The following is a 25636-nucleotide window of genomic DNA, read 5'->3' on the forward strand; positions in this document are numbered from 1 at the left end:
AAAATGCATTTTCTTTCAATTTTATAATGAAATCACAGACTGAAATGAGTTTCCCATGTTGCTTATGACAGTCAACATTTAGGTACCATGAACAAGGGGACTGGCAGATTTGCACAACATGGGTATGGAAAATGTAATGACAAAGCAAAGTTTTCCAGTTTTTGACTTGAAAATTGCACTGCAACAGCTGCAGCTGCCAGCCAGAAATCTTGTGCAACCCGCTTTAGAGTGTTCATGTATTATTTGTGCCTGTCATGTTCCATCAGACGTTTTATCTGATGTTGTTGATGCACCAAACGTTGTGTACCTAAGATTGGGTTTGTGTCTTCGTGTGTATCTGCTCTTTTTATTAGTACATCTTAACACATATAGAACTCTGTGAGTCTTTATTTTGTCATGTAACTGCTTGATTTTTACTAAACTTGTCTTCCCATGCAGAAGTTTTGATATATGTTTCTCTCCTGCCATTAAGGTCTCTGTTTTTCTGCCTGACAGAAGAAGAACTGCCTTTCAGTGAAGAACTTTTTCCTAATATCCAATCTAAACCTCCCCTGGCGTAATGATACTGTTGATAACACTTTTTCAAGCATGGCTCTTCTTTCAGTCAAAAAAGGCTGACCTCTCTATTTTGACAGCCCTGTTCTTGCATTTAAGAACATCGAAACAGTGGAAGGGTACTCCTGCCAATGAGAGGGAATCAGAATATAGTCTTCTAAATCCTACAAAAGACTGAAAGCGCACAATAAACAGGGATGAAGCATCCCTCAATGCCACCTCCAAGACTGCACTTCACTGGCATCAGTCAGACTTCACTCAACCCACAGAGCCCTAACGGTGGTAAATAAACTTGTGCCATTATGCCGTGAGGAACAGAAGCTCAGAGCGCTGAAGTAGCTGCACAGGAACTCTGCCCCAGTGTTGAAAATGGGAGCTGTGCTTTCCACATGACAGTCAATGGCTTCAGGCGTACAAGATTGTTTTCTTCTCCTGTACAGCAGGATAAAGTGCTTTAGATGTCTGCAAGGTAGATGCCACGTAGAATTAAAAAGACTGGTAGAAAGGTATAAAATTCCTATCCCAGAAACTCAGAGTACTTCTCCACAGTTTTTAGGAGCAGGGAATAACTGGGAGGTTTAGTGGACAGTGCTGACAGCGCTTGGTTAAAGGGGGAAACAATGCTCTGAATTTGGGTGCCACTCAGGAGTGAAGTGGTCTTGGTATCAAGTGATAGACAAAACGGAGTGGTGCAAATGTGCCACAGTAATGAAAAGTTGCTTACCTGGTGAGTAATCTCACCAGGAGACACATGGTTATACTGTGACAAAAAGGCTGGGATTCCTTAATCTTCCTCTTCTCCTGTTTCTCCTTCCTCTTCTCCTCATCTCCTTTACCTCCTTTTCTTTTCTCCTTCCCTCAAGAAAAAACACATACAAATGCCAAGGTTGTAATTAAGAGAAACTCTGAATCTTAACAAGTGTTCCAGATATAAAATACTTGCTTTCCAATCAGATCTTCACTATTTTTTAAAAATAATTAAATTGGCAGCAACACCATTTACCCAGAAAGAGTGGTGAGGAATAGGAAACGAAACCAAAAAACTTACTCCATCTGACTTTGATGTGTGAGAAACTGCAGATACTCCTGTCCATTGGATAACAAGTACCATACAGGGAAACAGACCCATTGCAGAACGTTTCGTCACGATATGCTGTTATGATGCCAAAGCAGATGCCCACCTCAGAGGAGACACCAAACCTGCCACTGCTCCTTCCTAAAGACAGGAGAGCCACCAGGAGTGATTAAGCAGCATTAAGCCAGGACTGCGTGAACCCAGCTCAGTGTAAAAGGTGTTCAAAGAACACAATAGTCCAAGCAAATTTCATGGAATTAAGAAAATACCAGCCTTATCCAAACTGGTTTGAAGTCAATACAAATCTCTGTAGTGACTTGAAAAGGCTGAGGACAAAGCCTTCAATGTATAATTTCTGCTGGAGGCATTTGAAGACTCAGGAGCTCTGGGAAGACAAGGCTGAAAAGGATCTCTTAGGTCATCAAGTCCAGTCACACATTATTTCTGATATCTCATCATATACTCCCTTTCATTACTGTATCAGCCTCCATCTGTGAATGTCAGAACAAAGGTGCATCAGCCCAATATTTCTCTGATGAAGAGAAAAAGGCACAAGAGATAATAGAATTGGTTTCTTAAAAACCTAAAGTTAAATATTTAACCTACAGTGAAACTGAAAACGAGATGATCACTCCTAATGAGGCTCATTGTATTCATATTAAGGCCCTAGACACAGCTGGGAAACCTGGAAAAGGAAGACATTTACACTGATTTTACCGATTGAAACCTAGTAAATAATTACACAACTCAGGATGCAAAAGACAGAAGACTGAAAAGATCAATCTTTCTTAGATATGTCAGTGCTGCACAGTTAAAAGACATGAAAAACAAGGGAAAACGTGTCCGAAGACAGCTGAACTCAGAAAAGGGAATAGGACTGCAGAGTAAGAAGGAGGTATTCTTACAGTCTTTTTTTCACTGTAGAAGCATAAGTTAAAGGACTTGAGAAAAGGTTGGGGGCATATAACTGTTATTTTCAGCTTAGTGTCTTCTCATTAAAAAACAATACAAACCAATGCCTAATTTATGTTATTTGATGTATTTATTAGTGGAGAAATCTAAACCCCATTCTAAAAACAAAGGCATAATTTAACCCATCTTACTTCAAAAAGAATATATTCTGTACGGAGTTGGGTTTTTTTAAAAACGTTTTTTTCTCCAGTAGGTTTCCTTTTTCTATAACTCTCATCTGTTCTTTGGATAAATATTACTGTCCTAAAAGAAGGCAAATGAAAGATTCATAATGGATCATTTATAGAACCACATTTGCTTCTTCTTCTCTTTACAATTATATATGAAACTTTGTTTTCTTAATTTTCATGGGAAATTCTTGGGAAGGTATTTCATTTGTTTGCTGGCTTTATCATGCAGATATCTGGTGCTTAAAATTCATCTTCTGATGGTGAGTTACAAGACTGTATCATGTTGCTGAAGCAATGAAGCTCTGAGAGTTCGATTTTTCAGTGCATAACTACTAATTCAAAATTTACCCATTACCAATATATTTATTTTATCCCGGCATTTTGGCAAATGTTCTTGTAACATTTTGGGGAGTCACCAGATGGCACTAAAACATTGTAAGGTGCCAAAAATCATTATATTTCTTGCCAACAAATGCATTACTTTGCAATAATATATAAATTTCTCTACTTCAGCTGCAGACTAATACCTCCTGTAAATTCCACTGAACTAGAGGCACTGGCATATGCTCATTGAACCAGAGAGCAGCAGGAAGAACTTAAAGACATAGGTACATCATCCAAAGCCATTACACCAACAAGACTATTATTATCATAATTTTAACCTTGAGATTATGTTCCTTTTCTGGAACCTGAGTGTATCAAAGAAAATTTTACAGGGTCTGATTACTACCTCAGTACAGATTCAACCTGTTCTTAAGAAAGCCCTAGCTCTTTCCTTATTGACAAGAGTTTCAAATCTATCTTTCCTTCGCATCTCCACTGTGCAAGGGAAACATTGAATACTTGAGATACTGCTATCATATTTAACATGAAGCTGTATTCTGCTTTATATGCATAGTTCTCAATGACTGAACAAAAATTTCTCTATCCCAGTTTCTTGTATTCAACAGTGACCAAAATCCATACTTAAAGATGGATATGAGAAAAATTACAACAATTTAAGTTCTCTTTAGAGATCTTAGAATATCCCAGAAGTCTTTTGCAAAATACTAAATTTTTAATTTTTTTAATATAATGTGGTATACCTATCCTACACTTTAATTTACTGTTTTGAAGAGCCATATTTACTGACATAAACTTTTAAATCTTTTCATATATGGATTCATATCGTACCCCCTCTAAGTTAAGAAAATCAAATATTTACATTATTTTCTTATTCTCTGAATTGTTGTAACTGATCATAGTCTTTTTTAACCAATGACTACAACCTTGACAAGTTAATTTTACAAATATTGAAAGAATCTGTCCAGGTCTACTTCAGAGGAGAATGCTCAGATTAAGGAACTATATCATGTGTATATAGTCCTCCTAGGGTAACACAGAGAAACAAAAGTAGTAGCATAAGTCATATCAGAATTTAGAAACAAAAATCTAAAAAACTAAAAATCTTTTCTGAATCACAGGCCCAACCAAATCACCATGATGTTTGGAAGGAAGAATGTCCTATTCAGCTGTTCAGTTTTTTTTAAGTAGACTGTTAAAAATATGAACAGTTTTCATGGAAATTTCTACAAAATAAAAGGTACACTTCTTTGAAAGCTATGAGCAGACTGAATCAGCTCCATTTGCAATGCTGAAGTCTCCCAGCCAAGTGACATTCATTTTGATAAAATATTTGCTTTACCCTCTCCCCTTCTGATCATGGGAAGGACAGAGCAGACAGTAGAACAAGCACAGTAGTTTGTCCTAAGGTCCCTGTTTTGAGAGTCTAAAGTGGGGTGAAGAAGGTTTTTTGAGTTAATAACATTTTTTCACTGAAACCTGCCCAAAAACAATTTCTATGTGGGGAATTTTCAAAAGGCAAGGAGAGTAGTTGCAATAGTATTGCTGCAATCACTATTTTTGATTCTGTGTGAGTCAAAGTTCTCCAAAGGTTCAGGGGACATGCTTGAAATAAAGGCCTGGGGATAGTAACAGTGCCCCTGAAACAACTAACTGTAGCCGGCAATGAGTGGCTACCTATAGAAAAATTTCATCTTTATCATTCATGCCAGCATGGACCCTGCCCTGGAGCTTACAGCTGCACTTGCTCAGAAACTGTCCCATAAAGCAAAAGTGTCCCAAAGCCATTCTCTGATCCCCCTGTTCTCATCTCAGGTTGAATACAAGGCCATAACCTGGCCACACTTTAATATCCATCCATCACGTTCTGAGTTTCTGCATTACCTTATGGGCAAAGTAAGGAGGCAACATATTTATTTTGTTAACGGTTGGACTTGATGATCTTAAAGGTCTTTTCCAACCTAAATGATTCTATGATTCTATTCTATTTTTCTCCAGAGAAAATCCACGGTGTAATAGATGAAGCTTCACAAATACACCTCCAGACAGTATCCAATCATTTAAAGAACTCCCATGACCAACCACAGTAACCTTGACATATTTTGGAATATTTGATAAATGTCTCTCCCACCTTAAGCTTATTTCTTTTTCATGAAAAATCATGACTAAACACTTCGGTTGAAGTTGGGTAAATGCTTTGCAGTCCTTCCATCATGTACTTCAAAGTTTCTGTTAGCCTGGTTTTCTCTAGAGCAGAGGTTGCCTTTGAAGGGCTGTCACCTCCAGCAATGTTTTTGCAGTGTGGAAAAACACGTCTTAGGAGAAACCCACTCTGTGGCCCTCTCTTTCATCTTCCCATTTGTGCTTTCTGTTGCAGGTGGAATTACTGATTGCTGTTTTGCTCCTACAGATGCAACTCTAACGGTCTAAATATGGCAGCACTGAAGCAGTTCATAAACATTAATTAATGTATCCTCATTACATCCCTCTGAGGAGAGCGATGATAGAGTGGTGAAGGTGCCTTGGTATGGATCCAGAGGTGTGAGTTCACGCCTCTCCCTGGACTTGTTCCAAGCATCACTCCCAGTCAGCTCAGCTATAAATGAGTACCACAGCACTGGGGCTGAGGAAATCAAAGGCATCTGGATGGGATATTAGCCACATCACTCCCCTGTGGGAGGTTAGCAACGGAAACTGTTGTCCTTGCCCAGACGAACACAATTAGCCCTTGTGATGGTTTGCTACCACTAAGTACAGAGGTGCTGCTACCACCCCTCTGATGAGAACTACTGGGGCAGAGGGGAATGAAAACCCAGATCTTCAAAGGTGTTCGAAGCTCTGAATCTCTGTAAACTCAGTGAGCGTTAGTCACACGAACGCTTGGACTATTTGAGTCTAAGTGATTTGGCTCAGTTCTGTGGCAGAACAGAAAATTGACCTGGACTCATAAGTCCAGTCAATTGGGATATTTCTTTTCTCTTCTGCAAATCTTTGCTGGTAAAAGTAACAATTACTCAAGAGATTCATCCTACTGCGTTAAAGAAGAATGTCTTGAAAATATGTATGCATTGTCACATAACCGGGAATAAAGTTTGTTTAGTCATATGAGATGAAAGCTAATAAATACTGCTTTGCATTCACTGCCTGTTGTATTCATTATTCTTATTAAAAGATCCAACATTGTTTTCAGCATGGGACAAGACAATCACTGCCTTGAAGAGCTTATATAAAACTTTTCATTCAAGAAACTCACAAGGCATTTATAAACAGTAATTAATTAAATCATTGGAAATTATAATATGTCTTTATAGATGGGAAACTGAGGTACAGAACTCACTGTACCACTCAGAGCATCACTTAACTGATGCCCAAATGGAAATAAAAACCACTATTACTGATTTCTTGTCCTGTACTCTAATCACCAAACCCATTTCCTCCTAATAAATAATTAAAGTTATTTTTATTTTAATGAACTATAATGAGATAAGAATTTGTTTAGATTGCCCCAAGGTAAGTGAAGATAAAAAGGCAATGCAGATACATGGACTCCTGCTTTTCCTTTAAGCACTTCATTGTATTGTACAAACAATACAATAAAAAATTTGAGAATTAAATGCTTCATCATTAGCTAAATAGGCAGAAGTAACTGTCTAAGTGATAAAGAACAGGTTCTTGCAGCATCATTTAAAGACCAAACTACACTGAAAAGTATCCCCTTTTATGAGATATTTTTTGGACTCTGCTAGATGCTCTGGAACCAGTGAAGCAATAAATACATCAAAATATCGAGGTAAACAAAATCATAAAACATCCAACACGACAACTGAAACACCCACAAACACATAAATATTTATGAAGCAAGAGATACTTCTGAAACACCCAACAGGTTTGATTGGATTGAACAGTCCAATCAAAGTCATTGTGTGTTCACATGATGGAGGAAATAGGAATTATATGGCAGGGAATGGAAACAGTGGATTTGCAATGTATTTCAACCAGCTTTATTGTTTTTAATCTGCCCAGTGCCAAAAAAAGATGGCCTTCACTGTGATTTGAACATGGAACTGTCAGTTTCCAGATACAGAGTATTCCAAAGGAAATTTCAAGCAACCAAATACACTTCTGAATGTGTCATCTAAAATGTTTATTCACGTTTATATTTTTTCTAGTTTACACTCCCTAGACAAATCTGTGCTTTGAGGCTCTGAACATGATACTTTTGAATGGCAGCAGCAGAAGCCCTCAAACAAATGTAACTCAAATGCACCCTTTCAAGATCATAATTTTTTAGCTTTGGCTCAAAAAAGAGCCATCCACTGCATTCGTTTGACATCCATAGCTTTGTCCATCTGGATGGAGATCCTCACTCCCTTCTCTCTACCAGATGTTTGTGTAGGTAGGTAGTCCAAAGATACGGAGCTGGTAACTCTTGCCCTTGTTGTGTATAAAATAAGGCAACACTGAAATTTTTAAACTTTTGAAGGTTTTATATAATCAGATTCCTATGGGATAGACATGAAAGCTGAATAGTAAAGGGTAGGCCTGTATGCTTCCTTTCATCATTTTCTGAACATTTTCTGTTTTTCCTAATTTAAAGACCATAAGGGTCATTAAATCAGACTATCTAGTAGGATCTTGTATGTATTATACATACAAGATATTATACATCCTCTCTCTGGTGACCAGCAATAGGACACTAGGAAATGGAATCAAGCTGCATCAGGGGAAGTTCAGACTGGACATTACGAAAAGGTTCTTCACTGAGAGGGTGGTCAGTCACTGGAACAGGCTCCCCAGTGAAGTGGTCACAGCAAAAAGCCTGTCAGAGTTCAAGGGGTGTTTGGATGATGCTTTTAGTCATATGATTTAGTTCTAAGTAGTCCTGCGAGGAGCATGAAGTTGGACTCAATGATCCGTATGAGTCCCTTCCAACTTGAGATATTCTATGATTCCATGATTCTATGAAGCACTATATGTCCTGTAAAGACCCCAGCGAGTTGTGTCTAAAGCACATGTTTCAGAAAGTTACCTAGCCTTATTCAAAGATACTAAAAGATAAAGAATTCAGTACTTTCCCTTGTAGCTTGATGTCATCAAACTAAAATTAGTCATGTCTTTCAGTGCCCCCTCAGAAGCAGGAACAATGTTATTGAGGGATGCCTAAAGAACTGAACAAAGTAGAATAAAACAGTGGAAAGTGGATATGGCTCCTTTATTTCTGCACTTTTGACTTAGCCTTCCCAAAATCTACTTCTTAGTGTTAATAATAATGTTCTTTCTTAGGAGCTAAACCCATTTTACTAAGAATATGAGTCCAGATATTTTGGTGCAGACCTGTAGCTTCAGGGCTGGAGCAGATTTTACATGTAATAAGTATTACAATAAAAGCATGAAAAGACAGTTGGGCTACGCAGGCTGAGATCTACTGATCTTTCCCTCTCCTCAAAATCACTGTGACCTGGCATTGTGATTTGAGATTTCTAAATCCTGTATCTATGTATGCAACCTTTTATATATCCTTTTCCAGCCAAGGGTCTCAAAGGAAGCATCACTCCTAAAATTAGCTGTAATCAATGCACATCATGGCATTGTGTAAACGTCTAATGACTTCCCACCAATGTGGAATGCATTTAGAGTTACACGCACCATTTTCATTCAGAATTCTTTTCCAACGTAGGAATCAGTTAAAGTACAGTAGGAGATTTCCTTTTGTGAAATGACAAGTTGTACTTATTTTTTGATGAATGTTAATTCCATTTCTAGATAAAACACACAACAGATAACTAGTGTTACCACATTTTGACTGAATGGATAAATTATTTGACGAATAACAGCAAAATTTGTGGATTAGTTTTCTCTGGCATTCAACGAGCTCTTTCATGTGAGATCTGAATATAAAGATAATGACAGAATCTGCAGCCCTTATTTGTACCACCTAGCCTTTGCAGAACTAGTATTGGCATTGTGTCTTTCTATGATGTCCCAATGGCCTTATCTGTACAGTCATTCCAGTACAATTTGGGTATCTTTTCAAGGATATCAAGGGAAGGAACCTGTTGTTGTTATAGTTCTGTACTTTAGTAAATAGAGAACATCATGAATAAAGGTTTGCAGATTCTAGTAGTTTTTATAGATTTCAGAATTTGGACCAAAATTATGAATCAAACTGAGCCATCACATGAAATGAACCCTTCTCCAGGCCTTTTTGTCTCAGCAGGTTTGTTCTGAGCCTTTATTCTCTCCACACACTCTGCAGGATACCTCACCTTGGGTCATTCGTTTTGAAGGGCTCTAGTTACTGTATCACCATGGGTTGAGCTAAACACTATCTTTAGACCTGTAGATCACTTGCAGCAGCAGGAAGCCTCCATGCTCCCCAGCCTGACTGAATACAGTATTTTTAACATTTCAGCAAGCACTTCAAGGAGACTTACAAAGGCAAACAAACTAGTGTGGGAGATGAGAGCACTAAATGTAAGTGTCTGTAGTAATAAACTATGCTTCCATGGGACTGATCCTGCCTGGCACCAAGTACCTGTAAACAAATTTTAGGGTGTTCAGGCAGGTCATAGTGTGTCTCTGCACAGAAACTAAGAAGCAAACTACTGATGTATGTGACTCCCATTATAATTATTCACAGAATCACAGAATGACAGGGGTTGGAAGGGACCTCTGGAGATCATTTAGTCCAACCCCCCCACCAGAGCAGGGTCACCTAGAGCAGGTTGCACAGGAATGCGTCCAGGCGAGTTTGGAATATCTCCAGAGAAGGAGACTCCACAACCTCACTGGGCAGCCTGTTCCAGTGCTCTGTCACCCTCAAAGGAAAAAAGTTCCTCCTCATCTTTAGATGGAACTTCCTATGACCAAGTTTGTGCCCGTTACCTCTCGTCCTGTCACTGGGGCACCACTGAAAAAAGATTGGCCCCATCCTCCTGGCACCCACCCCTTCAGTATTGATAAGCATTGAGAAGATCCCCCCTCAGTCTTCTCTTCTCCAGACTCAAAAGACCCAAGTCCCTCAGCCTTTCCTCATGAGAAAGATGTTCCAGGCCCCTAATCATCTCCGTAGCCCTTTGCTGTACCTTCTCCAGCAGCCCCCTGTCCTTCTTGAACTGGGGAGCCCAGAACTGGACACAGTCCTCCAGATGCGGCCTCCCCAGGGCAGAGCAGAGGGGGAGGATAACCTCCCTCGCCCTGCTAGCCACACTCTTCTGGATGCACCCCAGGATGCCATCAGCCTTCTTGGCCCCAAGGGCACCTTGCTGGCTCATGGTCACCCTGTTGTCCCCCAGGACTCCCAGGTCCCTTTCCACAGAGCTGCTCTCCAGCAGGTCAGCCCCTAACCTGTGCTGATGCCTGGGGTTATTCCTCCCCAGGTGCAGTTCCCTACACTTGCCTTGGTTGAATTGCATAAGGTTCCTCTCTGCCCAGCTCTCCAGCCTGTCCAGGTCACGCTGAATGGCAGCGCAGCCTTCCTGTGTGCCTGCCACTCCTCCCAGTTTTGTGTCATCAGCAAACTTACTGAGGGCACGCTCTGTCCCTTCATCCAGGTCATTGATGAATACATTGAACAGGACTGGACCCAGTCCTGACCCCTGGGGAACACCACTGGTTACAGACCTCCAACTACACTCTGTGCTACTAATCACAATCCTCTGAGCTCTATCTATCAGCCACTTTTCAATCCACCCCACTGTCTGTTCATCTAACCCACACTTCCTAAGCTTGCCTATGAGGATGATGTGGGAGACAGTGTCAAAAGTCTTGCTGAAGTCAAGGTAGACAACATCCACTGCCCTATCCTCATCTATCCATCCAGTCATGCCATCATAGAACGCTATCAGATTGGTCAGATATGACTTCCCCTTGGTGAATCCATGTTGACTACTTCTGATAACCTTCTTTTCCTCCAGATGATTTGAGATGACATGCACAATGAGCTGTTCCATCATCTTTCCAGATATGGAGGTGAGGCTGACTGGCCTGTAGTTTCCTGGGTCAACTTAAATTCCTTTAAATTAAGTATCGTTTAAGAGACTCACTATGTCTGTCAGCTCCTGTGAACTTCACTAAATGAAGGACTGCAGAAGAAGTTTAGCTTCAGGACCTCCACATGTAGACTTACTGTTGGATAAATTACACGGCCAAATGTTGCTGGTGTCTTTCTAGGGTGTGAAACTATAAAGAAAAAAATAACTTTTCTTTGTAGCTGCAAGTGTGTAGATCAGCAGAGCTGCAGGTCTTCTTGACCTGACCTTGGCTGGCACAATGGCAGGCACTAAATTCCATGAAAGGGCTCTGAATGGAGGACGGAGGGAACAGCCTCCATCCCACAGATGTCCTTTGCACAGCATGTTTGCCTGGGCTGCAGGGAGAAGGGGTCTGCATACCAGGGACTGCTAACAGACTGTACTTCCCCAAAAGAGTATCAGCGCAGTCAAATCTCTGGAAGCACAATGATGTTGAGAAGAGAAGAGAAAGAGAAAGAGAAGAGAAAGGGAAAGAGAAAGAGAAGAGAAAGAGAAAGAGAAAGAGAAGAGAAGAGAAGAGAAGAGAAAGAGAAGAGAAGAGAAGAGAAGAGAAGAGAAGAGAAGAGAAGAGAAGAGAAGAGAAGAGAAGAGAAGAGAAGAGAAGAGAAGAGAAGAGAAGAGAAGAGAAGAGAAGAGAAGAGAAATGTCTGACATATAGAATCATAGAATCATAGAACAGTTAAGGTTGGAAGGGACCTTTAAAGGTCATCTAGTCCAACCCCCCTGCGATGAACAGGGACATCTTCAACTCTGAGGTTGCTCAGAGCCCCTTCCAGCCTGACCTGGAATGTTTCCAGGGATGGGGCATCTACCACCTCTCTGGGCAACCTATGCCAGTGTTTCACCACCCTCATCATAAAAAAAATTTTTCCTTATATCTAGTCTAAATCTACCTTTTAGTTTAAAACCATTACCCCTTGTCCTATCACAACAGGCCCTACTAAAAAGTCTGCCCCCATCTTTTTTTTAGGCCCCCTTTAAGTACTGAAAGGCTGCAATAAGGTCTCCCAGGAACTTTGTCTTCTCCAGGCTGAACAACCCCAACTCTATCAGCCTTTCCTCATAGGAGAGGTGTTCCAGCCCTCTGATCATTTTTGTGGCCCTCCTCTGGACTTGCTCCAACAGGTCCATGTCTTTCTTGTACTGGGAACCTCAGAATTGGATGCAGGTGGGGTCTCACGAGAGCAGAGTAGAGGAGCAGAATCACCTCCCTTGACCTGCTGGCCACAATTCTTTTGATGCAGCCCAGGATAGAGCTGACTTTCTGGGCTGCAATCTCACATTGCTGGCTCATGTCGAGCTTTTCACCCACCAGTATACTCAAGTCCTTCTCGGCAGGGGTCCTCTCAATCCCTTCATCACCCAGTCTGTATCAATACTGGGGGTTGCCCTGACCCATGTGCAGGACCTTACACTTGGTCTTGTTGAACCTCATAAGGTTCGCACGGGACCACTTCTCGAGCTTGTCCAGGTCCCTCTGGACGGCATCCCGTCCCTCAGGCGTTTCAAGGGTCCTGGGCTGGCTTATATATGCCTTCACTAAAGAAACTGGCCCACATCTTTCTCGATGAATACATCCTCCTCTTAGCCTTTTCTTTTTCCTTGAGAAAACCAACCAAAAATCATCTATCTTTTCAGAAATCAAAATGAAATTTGTCAATCCACCAAAATCTGTCTGCCCTACCACAGCTCCTGTCTTAAATGTTTACAGCTCTGATTGCGTCCCTCTGAACAGCAGCCCTTCTGTGTGAAACTTAGGATGCTCGGCTTGAAAGAGTGGGGTTATAAAAAAGAGGGCAGTGTTCTTTGTATTTGTTACTGATGCCTTTTTTTTTTTTTTTTATTGCGCAGTGACAGGAATGACATCGGACCGAATATCAAATGAAACATCCAGGGATACAAATTGCTTGCAAGTGAAATCGTTGGGGGAGGGAGAAAAAGGGGTCCACAGAGACTTGCTTGTTTATATAAGCAGTGACTCCTCTAAGTCAGTGTCATCTCAGCTGTGGAATTTAAAATGGAAGTGCTGCTTCACGGTTATATATGCTGCTTAAGTGTCACCTTTTTATTCATCATGCTTATTTTACATCTAAACTAGTAGTAGGTCTTCTGCATAAAGGGAAAAAAAACATTTAAAAAAAGAAAGTTTGAGGCTACGTGTTGACAGATTACATGGAGAATGAGTAAATATTCTTTGCTAGAGTATGTACTTGATCTTACTAGAATCTTTTAGTAATAAAGCACTTCTATTCTGGAAGCTCCTTAAACATCCTTTATCTAGAAAGAAGGTTAAATTATAGTATGCTGAAGCTGCATCTGAGAAGGTTAAGATGAATGTACAGTTGTTTCAGGATTAATACAGCTTTTAGAACAATTTACAGTCCAAGAAACTATTAACACACACTAAAGATTCTATTAAAGACTAAACAAGACAGTAATATCATGCAGACTACAAAGGAAAACAAGACCTTTGAAGAGAAAAGCAGTTTTCAGGTTTTAATAAAAATTTCTTTGGTGTTTTGAAGCAGTGATTTTCAGATTGTTGAACTTTTGCAAGATCTTGGTAGTCTATACAATCATGCTTGGGACCTTCATGTTTTCCTGGTCATCGGTATAGCAACAATGTTGTAATGCAGTGGCCTTCTCCACACTAGCTAGGATCTCTGCTGCACTATAGAAGACCTCAAGCAGTATATGTTGGTCCATGATAAACTTAGGAATAGAGGTCTGTTGACCTCAAAATAAAAAAAAAAAACTTGTCCTAGATGATGACATATAATGAAGGTAACAGTTAAAAAATGTGATGTACTCTTTACTTAATAGGTATATTCTGTTCAGCATTTGAAGAAGAGGGAAATTGCAGGGGGGTCCATATCACCTAAATATGAAGTTTGTGCAGTATAGACAACCAGGTGGTCTCACTTCCTTTTGCACTCAGGGAAAAGAAAGATGCACAAATGGAATGGCCCACTTTGACGTCAATTCTAGAATGAGATAAAAGTTGTGTTAGAGGTCTTCCATGGACTATATTGGGAATCTAGACAACTAACTCAGTTGTACAGCTATGACTTCCAGCCTAAGTGTATCTACAATGAATCTAAAGAAATTTTTCTAAGCCATCTACTATAAATCTAGCCAACCAGCCTGCCGTCCTGTTATTTATATCTGGCTATGAGACATAAATATTTTTTACAATACAGCAAGGAAGATAGCTCAGCCGGTATTCACCCCTATCCTCTGTGATATTAGACCTTATCAAACACCTTATTCATAATATTCAAATTAGTCATTTCAGGTAACAGTGAAGTACAGGGGGAAATTCCATGGAACTGATGGACTTCTATTAAAAATATTGCATAACAGGAAATATTTTGTGTTCTCCTAGATAGAAATTTTATCTGTACTTACAAAAAAAAAGCTAATTCTTTAATATTTAATTAAGTAAGTCACTGATATTTTTTTGGACAAGCTGGAATTCACTGGTCATGTTTCTCAATTATAAACTAGTTTATACTGGTCAGTCTGTAATAGTCAGCACTCAGAAATCAAGAAAAGTAAAACCTATGGCTGAACAAACAGCCAAAATCTGTAACGATTCAAGGCCCAGGTCATTACTGCTGCTGTAGCTTTAGGTCCTATTACATAGACGGTTAATTGGCTAACAAGCAGGGAACGGAGTGGGAGTGCGCAAATGCTCTTCTACGTAGCTCACAATCCCATCTGAGCAAGGCTGTCATCGATGCATTGATTGATCTAGGATGTCTGGCTGCAAGTGTCCACACGTCTGAAGGGCTCTTCTCCTTCTGCCCATAGATTTCATTTCCCCTTACAGTAGGTTGGTCAAGGCCAATACAACTAGGAAGTGCCCCACAGCTGGTATCTGCCTAGTACTGGTGACATGACAGTACTACAGGGACAAATGGGTTACACCATCACTGCAGGGCTGGTCATGCCATGCCTGACCTGTCCCTATTGCTGGTAGGTGGATGCTGGGATCCCTGCTCACAGGTTGTATGGATCCAGACTTTCTCTGCTGGTGTGCTACTCAGCTAATCTCAAGGTCACGCCTCAGTGTGACCTTGTGGTCATAGACATTACTCATGAAAGGAGTATTTGGGATGCAGCAAAGGCCCAAGAAACCTTTTTACACATATCTACTGAGAATGCCAAACAACTGCAGTAACATTAGCTAGGGTGAAAAATTAACATTAATAACCATCTCATTATTTTGGTGATGGGGAGTGAAAGGGATTTCACTTGTGGGACAGTAAATCCATTACGAAATAGCTTCCAGTTTCTTTGGTGTTGACCATTGTGTGAGAGAAGATGCTGGGGCAGATACTGCCTGATATGATGCCTCCAGTGGACTAGGTGTGTAGAACATGACTGTGTATTATTTCTCAAATGAAGACTGCACCAAATTTTTCGTACCCTCTGATAAGGCTGATTTGCATTGTTGATACTTTCTTACACGGCAGATCAGAATCCCCCAATCAAGATCTCATAACTGGACCTTCTGCCATTTGTCTGTACCTCATTTCACTCAGTCAAATTTAGGACCAGATTCATATTGTTTCTTCTGTCTTTGTTACACGTTGTGCACATTTTTCTCTTTAGTGTGTGTTTCTATGAGTTTCATTGTAACCATGGTCCAGTATATGAGAATTGGCTCAGACATTTATTTGATAAAGCCTTTTCTCTCTGAGGTATTTAATTCAATAATTTCATTGGCACATTCATGCTACACATTTATTAGGATTTTATTCTCCCCAAGAACACAGTCTCTTCTCTACACAGTAATTTGTCGCTGTAGCAGTTTATCAGAGAGATATGCCTAAAGATTTCTGTGAACAGCGCATATTTTGTATGGCAGTTCCATGCAGGGACTCACTAACGAGAACCGAGGAGAAAGCGAGGAGATTTTACTCAGTTATACATGAGCAAAATAAGTGGATTAATAGAAAAGAATGACAACTGCTAGACTTCAACCCTCTCTTTGTAGCTTAACGGAAAGGCTTAATGAGGAACCGAAGAATGTGGGGAAGCTGCACCCTATCTAATATTTCCTTTGGGCTGATTCATGGTTCCAAGTGGAGCTTGGAGCTAATGGTTAATAGTTAATGGTTATCAGAGGGTGCCAAACTTTAGCAGCTTATGTAGCCACATTACAAACAAAATTCTCCCAAGTCTGAGGATAATCACAGGATCTATTTGCTTCTTAGCATCCTAACCACAGGTATTTTCTCTATATTTGTTCCTGTCTTTATATCTCCATGGATTTTTGTTTCAAAATTTTATGCAATACTTTTTCAACCTTGCAAGCTTCACCAAAATGCTGCAGAAAGGATTTCTACAGCTTGCTTCCAAGCTATGCGAAGAGCTACCTGCTTTTCTTAATTTTAAACCTGCCACTTGCTACCTTATTTGATGTCCCAAGTTCTTATAGTGGAAGAGACAATGAGCAGTCATTTCCCTGTTACCTCTCTTTGATATAGTAGACCTCTGTTATACTCTCTCTCATGGATCTCTTTCCCAGGCTGAAGAGACCACGTGTAATTGGCCATCCCTCATACACAAGCTGTTTCACTCCTTTGATAATCTGAGTAGGAAACCCTTTCCTAAAACCTTTTCCAGCTTTACCAAATCCTTGGCAAGTAATTTTTCATTTATCCTCTTTGAAAATTAGGAGGGGGGAAGGGGGAATAACTTTACATGGTGTTTTCATACACAAATGCAGATTTCTCTTGTTCACTGTTCCTTTCCTAGGGTTCAATTTGACAGTTAACAGCTGGTATTTGCATAGAAATACTTGTCTATTATACCTCCATGATCTCACTCCTGAAAGATAGTCACCAGCTTGTAGCCCATTACCACGGGTATAAAGTTAGGACTTTAAAGTTAGGGTTTTCATTGGTTGATTTATTTTACATCTACCTACATTGAAATTTATCTACCACATCACTACTCTTGCCACACGTAACAGTTGGCCCTGAATATTTTAGGATTGCCAGCAACCTTTGTCACCTTAGTTTTCACCCTTTTCCAAATCACTCACTAATTTGTGGAACAGCAGGGTCCCTGCACAGCTTCTTTTGGTCATGCAAGCATCTGCTCCCATCTTCCTTGTCCTTTTAACCATTTCCTTACTCATGCAAGGACCTTCTCTGCCTGGTTTCTCTGAACACCTCTGGCAAGGGATCTTGTTGACAAGTCATCTGGAACTCCACCTAAGCTGCAACAGCTGCTACTGCATGTGAAGCCTAGTAGTAGGATTTAATAGATGTGTAGGACTTCAAATTATTTCTATTTTAGGGGATGCTGAGCTCACAGCTATTGCACATATAGGATAAACATTCATATCACACTACGCTCTAAGAATACTTACTGTTCATTAGTGCCTTGCAATTTTATTTATGTTGAGGAAGACAAAACACCCATTTCAATGAAATAATTCCTAATATAGGTGCTGATCCTGCACAGATACTGACAAGGAAGTCTTCATTTACTTTCTAGAGTATTCTTAAGCTAGAGTATTCATAAAATTCAGCAATTATAAAAGCCCGTATGCATAGGAGTTTGACTAAAGCTCACCTTATATGAAATCAATCCCTGCTCTGGTTATGCCCCAGTAGGATCTGCAGAGCACTATGCTTTCAAGGGTAAAATAGGAGGCTTCTGGCCCCAGGAACTGAAAGAAGAGATCAAAAGGGGAAAAATCAAGGTTTTCAACATACTGCTGAAGAGATCTTCATCTGTTCACACCCCAGTAATGACTTGTGCAGTAAAGGGCTAGCTCACATCTGCCAGGATGGGTCCTCATCATGCCACCCTGGTCTGTGCATATGATCTTTGGGTCATCTGGCTACACACCGCTGCCAGCTGGGAAGGAAGAAGGCACTGGCCTCATGACATCCACCCGGCTGTCAAGTTCCTTCTCTTCATTACAAGGCTGAGATTACATTACAAGGACAAGACAAAACCGTGTGTAGTTCTGAGCATCTACCCCACTCCCTTGTGGACTGCTAAAAAATGAAATAGATATGTTTCAATACTATGTAACAGCCAAGGTTCTGCAGTCTGTATTCTTCTGACAGCCTAGAATGAATGTTTTGATCAACAAATTTTATTTCAATTCTCATACTTAAAAATTCCATTGCTTTCACAAATGCAGAATGTACATGAGACAGCAATCAGTAAACTTAAATGCAATAAACATAAAATAAAAGACCTCACAATGCAAGCATCCCGGCAAGGGTATTGATTTTACAGAAACAGAAAAAGAAGTGCAGCATTTGCTGGGGCTAGATTCTGAATACTGGATCCAGACAACTCCCATTTCTCTCCATTCCTAATTTTATCCAGTTCTGTGCTGACCATTACTATGAACTCTTCACTATGGTCACTCTGTCTTATCCAGATGATGGACACATATTCTTTCACAGTAGAAAGATCTTCATGAAAAAAAGAGAACACTCAGTGTTATGTACAAAATAAGGGCAACTCTTCTCACCTCTTTCAACATCCTCCCACCATCAAAAGAAACAGTAAAGATAAATAACATAAATCTCTTTTTATTTTTTCTCCTTCTGTAATGCAAGAGTAAAATGTATTCTTTGGGTTTCTTTTTCTGTTTCATTGTAAAGAGGAATTGCCCATGGTTCAAACTGGGGTGCAAATATATTTGGATAAGAATTCAAACCTCAGAGAAATGAATTAGAAATTCAAATGAATTAGAGGTAAGCTGACATATGTTATTCTCCCAGTATGGTTTAAAATGGCAAAAAAATTTCTTGTGATTTGGAGGTGTAACTTGTCATTCATGTCTGGTTTCGGCACACTGTAGCTGGATTATGAAATCATTCCTGGCTGATACAGCTTTACAAAGGGTATGGAGTCCAGACTGGTGGAGCTTGACTGGCTTTTTGAAGGCTCATGAATATGGATTAGCCCTAAACCCTCTAGAATCTTTGGAGTTAGATGGATTCTTTGTCCACCATGTTAAGCAAAAAGTGATTAGCTTTTATATGAGAAGGTAGATTTGATGGTAACCTCACAGGAAAAGGACAGAATCTAAAGAGGAAGGAGCAGGGCAGAAGAACATTTAGAGGGTAAATGCTAACTAGCAGGAGAAGGGAGTATGAGATGAACAGAAGGTCTACATTCCTCTTAGTGCATGTTACCAGAAAAATTTGGAGTTATGCCCAGGAATCCTGAATCTTCCCTGCTTTTTCATGGGAAAAAAAAAAAAAAGATCCTGGAGAAGAAGGCAATATGTGATCAGGAAATAAAACTGTATCAGAACATATATACATCTAAGTTTGCGATGTATATTTATGGATTTTGTTTGTTTCAGCTTTCTTGCGAGGAAATGAGGAAAGATAACAAAAACATAAGAAAGAATGATTTACAGAATCCTCTGTTCTCTATGATCAATACAAGAATAAGGGGATACCAGATTACAATATTGTGAGAAAAGATCTATTCACCATGGTCCTAGACTGCAGAAATCATTTCTACAGGACATTGCTGAGGCCAAGGCTTTAGGAGATCTGAGAAGGCTGTATTTTTCAATAGATTTTGGAAGAATACTCAAGCGCTACAAGAATGTATGAGAAATAAATAAGTATTCCTTGATCAATCCCTCCAGATATTAGGTCTTGCTATGTAATTAATGTCATATTTACTTCCTGTGGAACTCCATCTTCCTTTCCTTCGTCCCCTTGATGCTGGCCACTACCAATGGGAACTAGTTTACTTTCTTATAAATAATTAGACAAATTATTTTTCTATTTGTCCAGCTGGTACAACTGGAAAATTGTACCAAAATTAGTGCAATGTGTCAAAACTAAAAATTTCCCTTTCAGAGGAATTGCTGACCTTTCTTATTTTTAATTAATATTTTGAGTTAGAACAAAATAAAAAAAAAATTAATACATCTTAAGGAAAAATATCAAGAAACAAAATCATTTGAATTGATTCTTATTGCAAATTTTACCTTATTTTGTAATCTATGAAAGACATACATAAAAATGTTAATGCTTTTACTATTATGTTACTACATGGTTTGCATAGTTGGATATGACAAATCGTATCTGCTGTGCTAATAATTGTTATTTTAAATGATAACTACTTTTGAAATTGGTATTCCAGTGGATAAATTGATGTTCTAACTGGTCATTTGTCATTGGTTTTAGTATCCAGTTGTTCCTTATCATGAGCAGTATAAAAAACATACCACAAGAAAATAATATTTTTAAACCAAAAGAATGAAACCTTTTATCTTGTTTCTGTCGTGTCTAATTTTTTAAAATAAAATTTTAGCAAAATTAATCTCTTAGTGTTGATGAACCAACAATTTCTCTTTAGAAAATTGTTCTATTGTCCAGTTCAGCTGCAGTTGCCAAGTTACAAATATAATATACCGAAGAACTTCCTGTTATTGCAAGAACAGTATTGAAGATAAGTTTTGATTGGGATTTTGTAATTAATGATAGGAGTAATAAAAGTCCACATTCTCAGTAAAATTGTATAATGTAGCCATGTAAGTCCAGAATAACTTTGCTGAATTTTTTCCAAACCTTTTTCTTCTCTAAGAAAAGTTAGTTGCTTTGTGTGGACTGATAGCTACCAGAATACAAATTGTAATATCACAGTTAACAAAACTAGTAGGACTATACACATATATTAGTGAAGGCTTTATTGTAACTGTCACTGAAATCCTCAGCTTAGAACATTTTTTGTGCAAATGAGTGACAGCCACCGTGTCAAAGGACAGATAACCAGATAACCCTTTGTCATAAGTCTTCCAACTGTCACTTTGAATAATGGGTATTTATAGAGAAGTTGGAGGAAAAAAATAGAACCCAAAAAACAGTGGAGATGATACACAGTTATCACAGCAAAAGGGATAACCATGGTAGCTACAGTGCTCATTAATTTGAATGAATGTTCTAATTTAGATGGCAGAGCACCTAAGGTAGAGACAGATATATGATAAAGTATAAAAAAGGAAATGCTTCAGTATTGTTATGTACAAGGTATCACACACACATTTTATGAGAACAAATGTGAGTGGTTAGTGATATGGGAATTTGGGAAAGGAAATCCCTGAAATTAAAACTGATTCTTGCTGTCTCGACTACTCTCATCTTCCCAAAAGAGATCACGTAAATAGTTCAAGCTTTCTGTTATTTCTCTGTCTTTTGTCAAATCAAGATTTTTGACATTTTGCATTACTTTGAAAGAAATAAAAAAAAAAAAGTTATATTATCAAGGTTTTTATTGATGTAATAACATCTGCTACAAACCATAATAAGAAAGCTGAACCTACCAGACCACAGCTAATTAATTCTAGTATGCTGACTAATTAATGCATGTCAGATTAGACTGCACAAACATGTATTTTTTTTGTTTAAATGGTGTCATCATGTCTTATATAAAAAAATACGTATTCATCTTCCCAGTTTAGTAAGGTACAATTCACCTATAAATACATTAAAAAGGTATTTGATGTCATATACTAGCAATTAATTCTCTCATCCTCTACCACCCAAAACAGATAGAACAGAAATTCTCTCACACCAACATTCAACAGTACGAAACCCCAGATGTGTATATCATCCCATCAGAGATTGATTCAGTTATTACCTGCCAGGAATACATTCATTCTGTATTATCTACCAGCATTAACATAAGTAGAGCTCCTTCCGACATATAAGCCACAGACTATGCATCCCTCTATTCCCTTCTTTCTCCAGCGATCTACTACTTAATGCATCATGTTCTTCATCCACATTGCCAAGCTTAGCTTTTTTCTCAGGTCTTACTCTTCTATGAGGCAGAAATTGCTCTCTACTCCACTTCATATATTTGTTTGAGAAATTTCATAATATGCATCTTCCCTGCAATTGGGATAATATTCTACAGCAATAGCTTGTATTAACATTTGGGAAGGAACTGGGGCTGATTTTGCATCTCCTGTGGAAATCATAAAGACTTGAGGTAGTTCTTATACCACTGTGTAGGTCCACTGACCTCAGTGCAGGTAGGTAGGATTTACATCATTGCTAAATCTCTGGGTCCCACAAAGAAGCAAGGCCAGGGGATTAATTATAGGGAAGAAGTAGACTGTTAACAAACGGAGTTAAGCAAGCTTATGTTGTTAAGACTCAGGTGAGTCAATCTCCTTGAGCAAAAAGGTTAAAAGGAATTAATGTGATTCCTCTCCTTTCGAGTTAGAAACTCTATCTGTGAACAAGTAATAGCAAATAAGATGTTGCAACCTTCTCCATTTTTTTTATTCGCACACACTTGTTTCTCACATTTAATTTTCTTCACATTTAATTTTCTCTAAAACTTAACAAAGAAAAAGAAAAATAAAGTAGAACTTCTCAAATTTTCTTTGTTATGTACACACAATTTTTACAGTAGTTCCCATCAGTAGCTATTGTTACTCTTGAACCAGTACAAGGAGATATCTTGTTTGCAATGTTTCTATTTTTAAACTTTACAGGTATTGCAGATAGCCATTGACAAGAAGAACAGGAATTAAATCATTGTGTTAATAGGCTTAAATAAAGCATGATGGGACAAAATGGACACAGGGCTCTTCATAAAAAGACATTTTTTATTGTGCTTCAGTCTTTACCAAAAGCAGTTCTCAACAGAAAATAAGGTCCATGCAAAGATGAGAACAAATAAAAAGAGATGTATTATGGAATTAAAAAGTGCTGCATTATAAGAGTTCTTAATGTGACAGTTTACTCTGGGTGCTAAGTTTATGATGTTATTTATGTTATGTTATTTATGATGTTAAAGAGAGATCCACACAGATCCTGTCACTGAGCTACGTGTTAGCTCTTATATTTATAACTTCTGATGATATGGACTTTGGTTCACAACCCTAATTGGGATGCACAAAGATCTCAACTAGATTGATTCCTGGAGCATGATGGTTAAAACCAACAGATGGAGTGAGAGTGAGTCAAAGTACTTCTTGTGAAGAAGTCATTGCATGGTCTCTCTTCCATCCTCAGTCCTTTAATCCTTGTTAATTCACCTGTTGTACCAAAGTCTTACTGGATCTTCAAGGTCCTGCCTCAATGTTGCCAATAATCTGCATTGAAGGAACGACCTGTAGAAATATCCAAAAATGTCCCGAGCTTGTCCAGCAAATGCCACCCTCCATTTCCCAGTGTTGTATTTGAATCACCTTTCCTTTCCCTCACCATGGGACTAGAGACTTGGATTACAGCACGGTCCAGGCTCCTCCCTCCTGCTTTTCCTTATTACAAGCAAATACAATATTGCCATTCAAGGTATGCCATTACCCATTACACCATAACCCACAGGCACAATGGGGACAGAACAAGGTTCTGTTTAACAGGAACAACTGAGTTATGGGTAAGATCCTAGGCGTGGCTTATTTACGTAACTGAATTCTGCATTTATTGTTTAGAATAAATATTTCCAGAATTATATCCGGTTTTCTTCCACTTAAGAAAAAATGTGGAGTCTGGTTTTGTGGCTGAGTAACACCTAATCATCAGGGTTTTACATAGAGCAGCTGTGAGGTCTAATGCTGTTTAATACTTTGTGAAAACATGGGAGAATACACAACCACGCTTGTGCAAAAAGTTAGAGGACCAGGAATGTTGTACCTGGTGTGTTTGACAGATATAGCTAACATCATCTCAGCATATTCTCAGACCCAAACAGTGAGATCTCGCAACCCCAACCAGAACAGAATGGAACCTAGTAGTGCTGTTTATGTTCCACATAATTCAGTGTAACTTTAAGCTCCATCCAAAGCACAATCTTGCTCTGTTCTTCTGCCCCCAGCTGCCGGTTGTGTGGGATTTAATAGCTGTTCAGCTGCAAGGTGAGTCAGTTGAGTTTGATGCTCAAACACAAAACCTATTTTTGGTTATTTTTTCATCATATCAGTGAGTTGAAGTAACTTATTGCATGATTGCTAAGTATAGTGCCAGAGAAGTGGCTAAAACATGCACATGGGGAAGCGGGATTGGGAGGGGGTTAGAAGAAGCCTGATTCCGAAGTGCAGCAGATTTAGTATAACAGGAACCTACCCACTGAATGGTGTTCATCACTTGCTAACCTGTCTAGTGCAGAGGCAAATCCCCGTAGCACTCTGTATCTGCTTGCCCTTTTACACCTTCCTATATGGCCCATGATTTCTCTGGTTAGCCATCTTTTCTTTCCATTTTACTTATTCCCAGGTTCTCGAGCAGAATTCAGCCACCAGCTCGGATCAGCCACTGGCATTCAAAATCTGCATTCATAGGCAGCTTATGGTATGTCACGTTACATTAGTCACCCAAAAACTCAATTGTGAGTCACTGTTGTAGAGCCTGGGACGTCGGCTGTTAAGCAATTTCCCTTTTGTGCTAGGAAAGAGACCCCAGTGATAAGGAGCAAAATTAATCTTTTGCATAATTCTGCCTGTCAATGACCTGAAAAAAAGAGTTTGTACTTTTTTTTGCGTTCTTTACATTTTATTTCTCTTTGTAGCTGTTTTGCTGTCTTGTACAGGTTTTTTTTTACTTGATATTTAACTCCCATGTGGGGTGGATCTTAGTTCTATGCTAAAACATGAATTTGTGGTCTTAAAGAAAAGGATGAAGCCCGAACAGTTAAGGCAGAAAGAGATTTCTTATGGCAGGCTGTATAAACCACTTTTGATTTTTTATTTTATGCCTTTGCTATTTAATTTTATCAACTAATTAACCTTAACGAAAAGGGGATACTTTGCTAAAGATGCACACGCCTTACTATTGCAAATAGTAAGAGCAATTAGCTACAGTCCTTTGATATCTATGAAATATACTACACAAGCAATAAGGTCCACATTTTTAGAGGCTTTTAGGCATCTAGACATGCAAAATTGTCACTCAGGAGGATAGTTTGTAAGTGCTGAGGCAGTTAACTTTCTTTGATTTAAGTGGCAGTTAAGCACTGGGCTGTCTGAATCCTTTATTTCCATTTAGCAGTCAAATGAAAAGTTTCATGGGAAAACAGGTTCAAATCAAACTGAATTTCAGAAAAAAAAATCCATTTTGATAAATATTTTAAAACACTTTTGTGTTTTTGGCACTTGGAGGGAAGGGGGCAGAAGAGGGAAGAGGAGGCATCTCTTTCTATGTAAAATCCCAACGGTCTGAGCATTATTCAGAGTGTGAAAGGCTTAACTACAGTTCCCACATCTGGCTGAGGTGTTTGTGCACACATCTCCACAGCTGCCCAAATTTCTCATCATTGTAAACCTTTCAATAATGGTTTTTCTTAATCCCTCCTGTTGGATCATTTACAGTTTACATAGAAGATGTGAAATTACCAGTGCCAAAGATCAAGGTAATTCACCCGCTCAGAAATCAAGGTTCTCAGCTAGTGAGAGAAATGCCTGGATTCTCATCCCTTCTTGACGATAATTTGTGCAAATAATTGCATCAACCAGAGGCTGAAATTTTTCA

This window comes from Gavia stellata, chromosome 1 (genome assembly GCF_030936135.1).
Source record: "Gavia stellata isolate bGavSte3 chromosome 1, bGavSte3.hap2, whole genome shotgun sequence".
Lineage (NCBI taxonomy): Eukaryota > Metazoa > Chordata > Aves > Gaviiformes > Gaviidae > Gavia > Gavia stellata.